At 37.2% G+C, this 7,008-nt stretch overlaps 1 non-coding gene and 1 pseudogene across 1 annotated transcript; both read left to right on the forward strand.

The window, feature by feature from the left end:
• The first annotated feature begins 1,952 nt into the window (after positions 1-1,952).
• On the forward strand, positions 1,953-2,205 carry LOC149991513 (small ribosomal subunit protein eS27 pseudogene; annotated as a pseudogene).
• Positions 2,206-3,437: 1,232 nt separating this feature from the next.
• On the forward strand, positions 3,438-3,572 carry LOC149991514 (U4 spliceosomal RNA). The gene has a single exon (XR_016508766.1). It is a non-coding gene; the product is annotated as a U4 spliceosomal RNA (small nuclear RNA).
• The last annotated feature ends 3,436 nt before the right edge of the window (positions 3,573-7,008 follow it).

Raw genomic sequence — 7,008 nt, forward strand, 5'->3', positions numbered from 1 at the left:
CCAGGGCAAAGAGGTGTGTGTGTGCATGTGCATGTGTGCATGTGTGTGTTGGGGGAGATGGAAGTAAATGGAGAGAGCAGCCAAATTGACTCTGACTAATATAGCCAATAAAATGTTGAGTCAGGACTAGCACCCTGATGTTCTAATTTCATGTCCCAATTTTTTTCTAATTCACCAGGTTGGTTAGACACCAGATAAATATGATACATAAATATTTACCTTTGTTTGTAATTATTTTTATTGCATAGAATTATTCAATATTTAGGCAATTCAAGCTTTTACCTGTTACTTTGGGATGCTAACACCCTCTCTGGGCATGGTGTCTTCAGAAGGAAGAGCTATCTGATAGAAGAACTCTGAAGAATAATCTCATTCTCATCAAGGAGATTTTAGGTAATTCTGATTTGTAGAATGTGTGTGTATTGCTTTCATTGTTTTAAATGAGCAAATAGATTTATAATTTTAAAAACTGTACTCTTCTTTTTTCAGGCTTTATAAAAAGGTGAGTTTTAGGACAACTATGCCTTCAACCCCCAGGCTCATTTCTTGATTATATATAATATTCTTGAGTTTCTACAAATAGAGAATTTCAAATAGAGAACCTTGTTTTATGCTTAAAGTAAATAACTTATCCCAAGTCTCCCTGCCAGCTGGGGACAGAGCTGACTACTACACCAAGATCTCTTGTGTCCCTCCAGCTCCACTGTCTTGCTCACAACGCAGACTGGTTTTGCCTTTGCAAAACAATATTCACTGCCTCCCTGAAAGCTTTTGTTAGACTAATAGCCCTTCAGGTAGAAAAGGCAAAGAGAGGGCAAGGGAGGGGAGGGAGGGTGAGATGAAGTTGGCTGCGAGAGGAGTCACAGACAGGGGTGACAACACGAGGACAGAGGGGAGCATAGCTGTGAGAAGAGCTGGTTTGAGGAAGATGAGGTCTCAGCAGCCAACATATCGAATACATAAAAGTAAACACAGAATAGTGACCCTCCATTGCTGTTCTCTGGGCAAATGCATCTCAATTTGTTTTTACTAAAACTAACATCTGTGGAACCATGATGGGCTGGGGTTTTTCCAGACTCAAAGTGCTTTATTGGTTTCTGCACACTGTGAGGTCGCTCTCCCCCCATTCAGCAGCACAGAACTTTTATAGATATAGGCTTTGTCTCGAGAGGAATGCACAACTGAATTGGATTGCTTAATGTTCTAGACTAGAGTGGATCTGGTAATGTCTAGGGAAATGCTGGGGAATGTTCCTTATAATTTCACTCAGGCCCATTTAAGTACTTAGCATTTTTGCATGTCTGAGAATTCAGTTTACCTTTAAGTGACATGGCTGTGTGACCAGGTCAGGTTGTCTTCTTAAGTGACAGAAAGCTCAGGTAGAAAGCCCTGAGCAACAGGAGAAAATAAAATGTGGAGAAATGAGAAAAAATCAATAAGCCCCATTGCCTGGTAAAGCTCTGTCCACAGCCCACAGCATTGGCCCCTCAATATTTGAAACCATGACACCTCACAAAATATTTCAGCAGCTATGGGCTGAAGCAAAGAAAAATTGCCTAGTGGCAATTCTTTCCTTTTCCTTTTTCCTTCCCCTGCTGCTGTGTGGGTGTCCCCACCATGTCCTGCTGCTCTGATTTCCTAAAGTCTCTAGTCACAGGCAGTATTGCACTTAGACCCTTTCCTCAAGCGTCAAATGACTCTCTTCTCAGCCCATAAATAACACCCCCATTCCTTCAAGGCCCTGCACTGGCAAAAATGGCCTTTAAAATTCCACCATGAGATTTTTTTTGTTTCTAAACTTCTGGTCACTGAGAAAATCAAGGTGATTTTCTAATTTATACTAAGATATGAATGGCTTATGAAAGTTAGATATTGTAGTCCTTTTAAGGATATTTGTGATTAAAAGAGAAGACACTAAGGCTTTCCAGTTGTGATGACCTCCCCAGGATAACATGCCTCTTGCTAGTGACCTCCTACATCCCTCTCCAGATGAAGAGAAGATGAAACACAAGAAGAGGCACCTGGTGTAGAGTCCCATTTCCTACCCCATGGATGTGAAATGCCCAGGATGTTTTAAAGTCACTGGTGCTGTTAGCCATGCACAAATGATAATTTTGTGTGTGGCTGCTCTACTGTCTTCTGTCAGCCTACAGGAGGAAGAACAAGGCTGACAGAGGATGCTCCTTCAGAAGGAAGCAGCACTAAAAGCATCCGAATCAAGGTAAGTAGGGAACCACCCTACTAAACACATTTTTAATTTAAAAAATAGACACTGAGAATGAAGCCAAGACATGTCTTTGGGATGATAGAAAAAGAACTGACCTTGGAATCAAAGAGTCCAGGTCTCAGATCTGCTACCTTCATTGGTGACTTTAAGCTAGTGACTTATACTCTCTCCCTTGCTAAACCTCTGTTTCGTCATCTGTAAAAATGTAGCCAATTATCTTAATCATAAGATTATTGTGAGGATTAAGTGAAATGATGTGAGTAAAAGTGCTGGGCAATACATGCACTCTATGCAAGTATTTAATCAATAATGTTAGAATTCTAAGCACTATGATAGAATATGACCTCCCTGTTGCCACTCCCTTCATACTATATGTTCTAGACAAAAATCCATCTCACTAAGATAAATGCAATGGGTGGAAAGGGCTGTTGTTTACTGGATTTTTCCAAGCATAAGCACCAAAATCATGACTACAACAGTAAAATGAGATCAGCCCAGTCCAGCTAATTGTCTGTAACAATTTCTGGAGAAGTTTTTTAGTTCTGAGCTTTTTGTAGTCAACAGAAGAGATAGTTTAGAAAGAAGTATCTGAGTCTACACAAAATACATTAAAAAGAGGCTGGTAAATATAGTGTCTGCAGACAACAATCAGGAAATTGCTGGCAAAACAAAATCAACTCATTACAAATTGTCCAGTTGATATTTCATTCCCATTTATATTTATTAATTGTGTCTACTTCAATTGTAATAATTAAGAGCTAGACAAATATTCAAGGAAAGTTGAGTGATACCTCCACTTCTGCCTCTTTTCTCCCAACAGAAAAGTTCCTTGTTCACTCCCAGAGGGATCCAGCCAAATATACACCCTGGCACTTTCCCAGGGACATCTCTACCCATCACCCAGACAGTCACCCTTACAGAATAATCACTGCATACCCTCTACCAGCTTGGAAGGCGTGGCTGATATCATGTGCCTACTTTGTGGGCAGGACTTTAGTTTTCCCTGGTGCTTTCAGTTTCATGACTCTGTCATTTATAAAACCCCAAATCAGGATGTGTACCTTATGAAAGAATGCTTTTAAATTTGTGAGCTTCTTTATGTAGAGTCTGACAAATCACACATTTAGAAATTTCCTTAGTTTAATTACATTAAATGGGTCTAGCTTTAAAAATTTAAATCAGTACTGTCCAACAAAACTTTCTGTAATTAAGCTTTGCACAGTGGAAGTATCATAGCCAATGAAGTTTATTCAAGGTGTGATTATTGCTAATTGAAAACTTTCTGTAATGATTGAAATGCTCTAGATCTGTGCTGTCCAATGTGATAGCCATTAGCCATGTGTGGTCATTAAAGAATTTAAATGTGACCAGTGCAACTAAGAACCGAATTTTTATTTTATTTTATTTTATTTTAATTTAAATTAATTTAAATTCATATAGCCTCATGTGGCTGTTGGCTACCATGAGTGTCAGTACAGATTTTGGAATATATAGTAGTCTCACTTACTTACCTCTATTATGACTTTCTTTTCTTGTTACACCTTTGTGCCACCTTCTCTGGGGGATTCTTCACATTCCTCTAACACCACAAAATGATTACATTTGTTGATATGAGACTAGAAACTAGCATAAGAATGTGTCCATTCCGTGTACAGCTATATCATGTGTCAAGAGTTCCATCCTGGGCCCTGGCTGGTATGTCTAAGTGGATTGAGCACTGGCCTGCAAACCAAAATGTCACTGATTCAATCCCCAGTTGGGGCACATGCCTGAGTTGTAGGCCAGGTCCCCATTTGGGGGCATGCGAGGTGCTTCTCTCTCACATCCATGTATGTCTTCCTCTCTTTCTCCCTCCCTTCCCTTCTCTCTGAAAATAAATAAATAATTTTAAAAAAAATGAGTTTCATCCTGGAGACTTAACAAAGTTGCATTTAAGGAGGTTTATTATTTAACTAACATTAGGAAAGCATTTACTATGTGGACAGGCACTAAATGCTTTATCAATATGAACCCATTTAATATTAAATAAAATCCTATTTGGTAGGTACTCTTATCAGCCCCAATTTACAGATGAAGAAACTGAGGTATAAAGAGAGAAATAATTTGCTCTACATGTCATAGTTAACAGAGTGACAAAGTTGAGATTCAAACCTAGGGAGTCTGACTTTAGAGTCGATCTAGTATTAGCTTCCAAGCTTCCAGCTTTTCAAGATCAACCTAGTTCTCCTCAGCAATCATTACCTTTTGAATTCCCACAACACTTAACCTTCTGTACAGGTAACCTAGCATGGAGCAGAGCATCTCTTCTAGACCCTATTGGTGCCAGGGAAGAGAAACAAAGTGAAGGAGCAGCACCCCTCATGGAGATGAAAGTACTATAGTAGTAGGGAATCATCAGCAATGGAGGAAAGGAGGAAAATCTGAGATTGCTAATCTCCCCACTGGCAGGATTAAAATAACATGTATATTTTAATCATGCCAGGAAGAAGAAAATACCTTAAATTATATATGAATTCATCTTTCTTAGAAGTATACTTTTTTATTGTTTATTGTATTACAGGTGTCCCAATTTTTTCTCCTTTGCCCCCTCCACTCAGCCACTCCAGAAGTACACTTTAGCATTCTGCATTAAACCTCAAGACTGCATGATGACATTACCTCTAAATTCTGCTCTGCTGTTCCACGTTTTCTTTTGTTTTTATGATGTGTTCTTGAAATTTCTGCTAATAATCCCTAGTTATTTAACTCAAGCCGTGAAGATTCTGGGACACCCCAGACATAAGCTGCTCTGAAATGAAACCAGAAGAAAAATGACAGGTAAGTTTCTGGAATCTGGGGGCCTGTCAAGAGCCAATTTCTCCATGCATAAAAGGGACAACAACAGTTTTGATATGGAATATTTACCCTGATCCTGACAGGATCTGTATGGAAAGATCCCCAGAATTTTGCTGGCTTCAGTTGAAATAACAGACCAGGTATCCAAATGCTCACCTTCATAGGATCATTCAACTTCAGTGCAGAGACATAGAAAAGCCAAAGAATGTAATGGTTGGTTGGTTCTGAAATGAAAACCAGTTTCAACCAATAATCCTTGATTACCTAGTAACATGTACAGGAAAATTGACCATTTCCATCCCCTTTTCTTTAATTATACTGCATTCCAAAGAGCACATGTTAATTTACTAGGAACAAGTCAACTTTTTTTTTTTTTTTATGTTTTCAGGGGAAATGGAGAGGAAAAAATTTAAAGAAACATAGATGACAGGTAAACAGTTGTCTGAAATACATTCTTCATGAGGAGAAAAAACTGCCATCTATAATGTCAGCCTGGAAACAAATATTTCTGTGTTTCAAAATATTCCTGTAGTGATGGCTTAAAAAAAGTGTGTAATGGAAATAATGCAGACATGTCCTACTTCAGCTGAAATTTAGAGAAAATAAAAAGAATATAAATAAAAAGTAAAAATGTGAGACAGTGGTCGTCTGACTTAACTACAACTTGCATTTGACAAATTTGAATTATTTGTTTTGCTGTTTCAGCAAGATAATAGTGTTCCTTTCCCTACTAACTAAATTGCTGTAACTAAGATAGGACAGAATGGTGATGAATAGAAAGAAGTGCACTACTGGTTAATGCTCCCATGATGTGTTCATGGGAAATATGAACCATAGTATGGCCCAGAAAAAGGCAAATAGGATTTAACAGATTGGAAGAATTAGTGATGGATAAAGGGACAATTGATACCTTATTATGCCTGATCCTATTCATTTCTATTTTTACTGATTGAGACAAATATATACTGTAGGATTTAGTAGAAAACATGTCATTGGTTTAGATCATTAAATAAATATGCACTATTTAATGAGGAATGTTTAATTTTTACAATGTCTTCATAGAAATTAAAATTTATTAAGTTCATTAACAATTGGAATTTTATTTCATTCTGGCAGTAATGTAATGACAACATCACAGGCTAAATTAGTTATTTCATCATGACTTTTGAATGGTAAATGCAAGCTTTGAAAAAGTGTACTATATGTACACACACACACCAAAAAAAAAAAAAAAAAAAAAAAAAACTCTAGTAAAGATAAATTGTAAACTGAAGTTTTTTTAAATCACAGATTGTCAAATGGTGCATGAACAATATATCAGTTGCAATTACAGTGAAAATTACATCTTGACTTAAAATGAAGTGCTATTTCCTTCTCAAAAGATTTATTTGAGTATAATGAGAGCACAATAAGTACCCGGGGTTTTTATTCAGGTCTGTGAATTGCCTGCTTAATGTATGCCCATTCTATTTTTAGCCATGCCTTCCTCCATTACTTACAAATGGAGAAAAATATGCTTCCTATTATATAATATTTGTCTGATGATTATTGATTTGCATATAATTTAATATGTTGAATCATTAATTTTAAAGTTATAAAAAGCATTAATATAATACTAGCAATTAAAAATAATATTTTAAATTTATATGTCATATACATTTATCTACCTACTGAGTATCTCTGCCTGGATTATGGGCACCTTGAACTCAGAGTGTCCAAATTTGAACTCTTTATATTCACACAGTACTTGTTCCTCCTCCTCTATTCCCTATCTCAGTTAAGGCCATCACCAATCACCCAGTTCTCCAAGCCGAAAACGGCACAATCTTAGATTCCTCTTTGTCTCCTCACTGCCTCATTCAGGTCACCATGAAGTCTGATCAATTCTACCTCCTTTATATTACTCAGCAGTGTCTTTGATCTCCATTTCCATGTTCTTATTTCAA

This window comes from Furipterus horrens, unplaced genomic scaffold (genome assembly GCF_987537825.1).
Source record: "Furipterus horrens unplaced genomic scaffold, mFurHor1.1.pri manual_scaffold_17, whole genome shotgun sequence".
Classification (NCBI taxonomy): Eukaryota; Metazoa; Chordata; class Mammalia; order Chiroptera; family Furipteridae; genus Furipterus; species Furipterus horrens.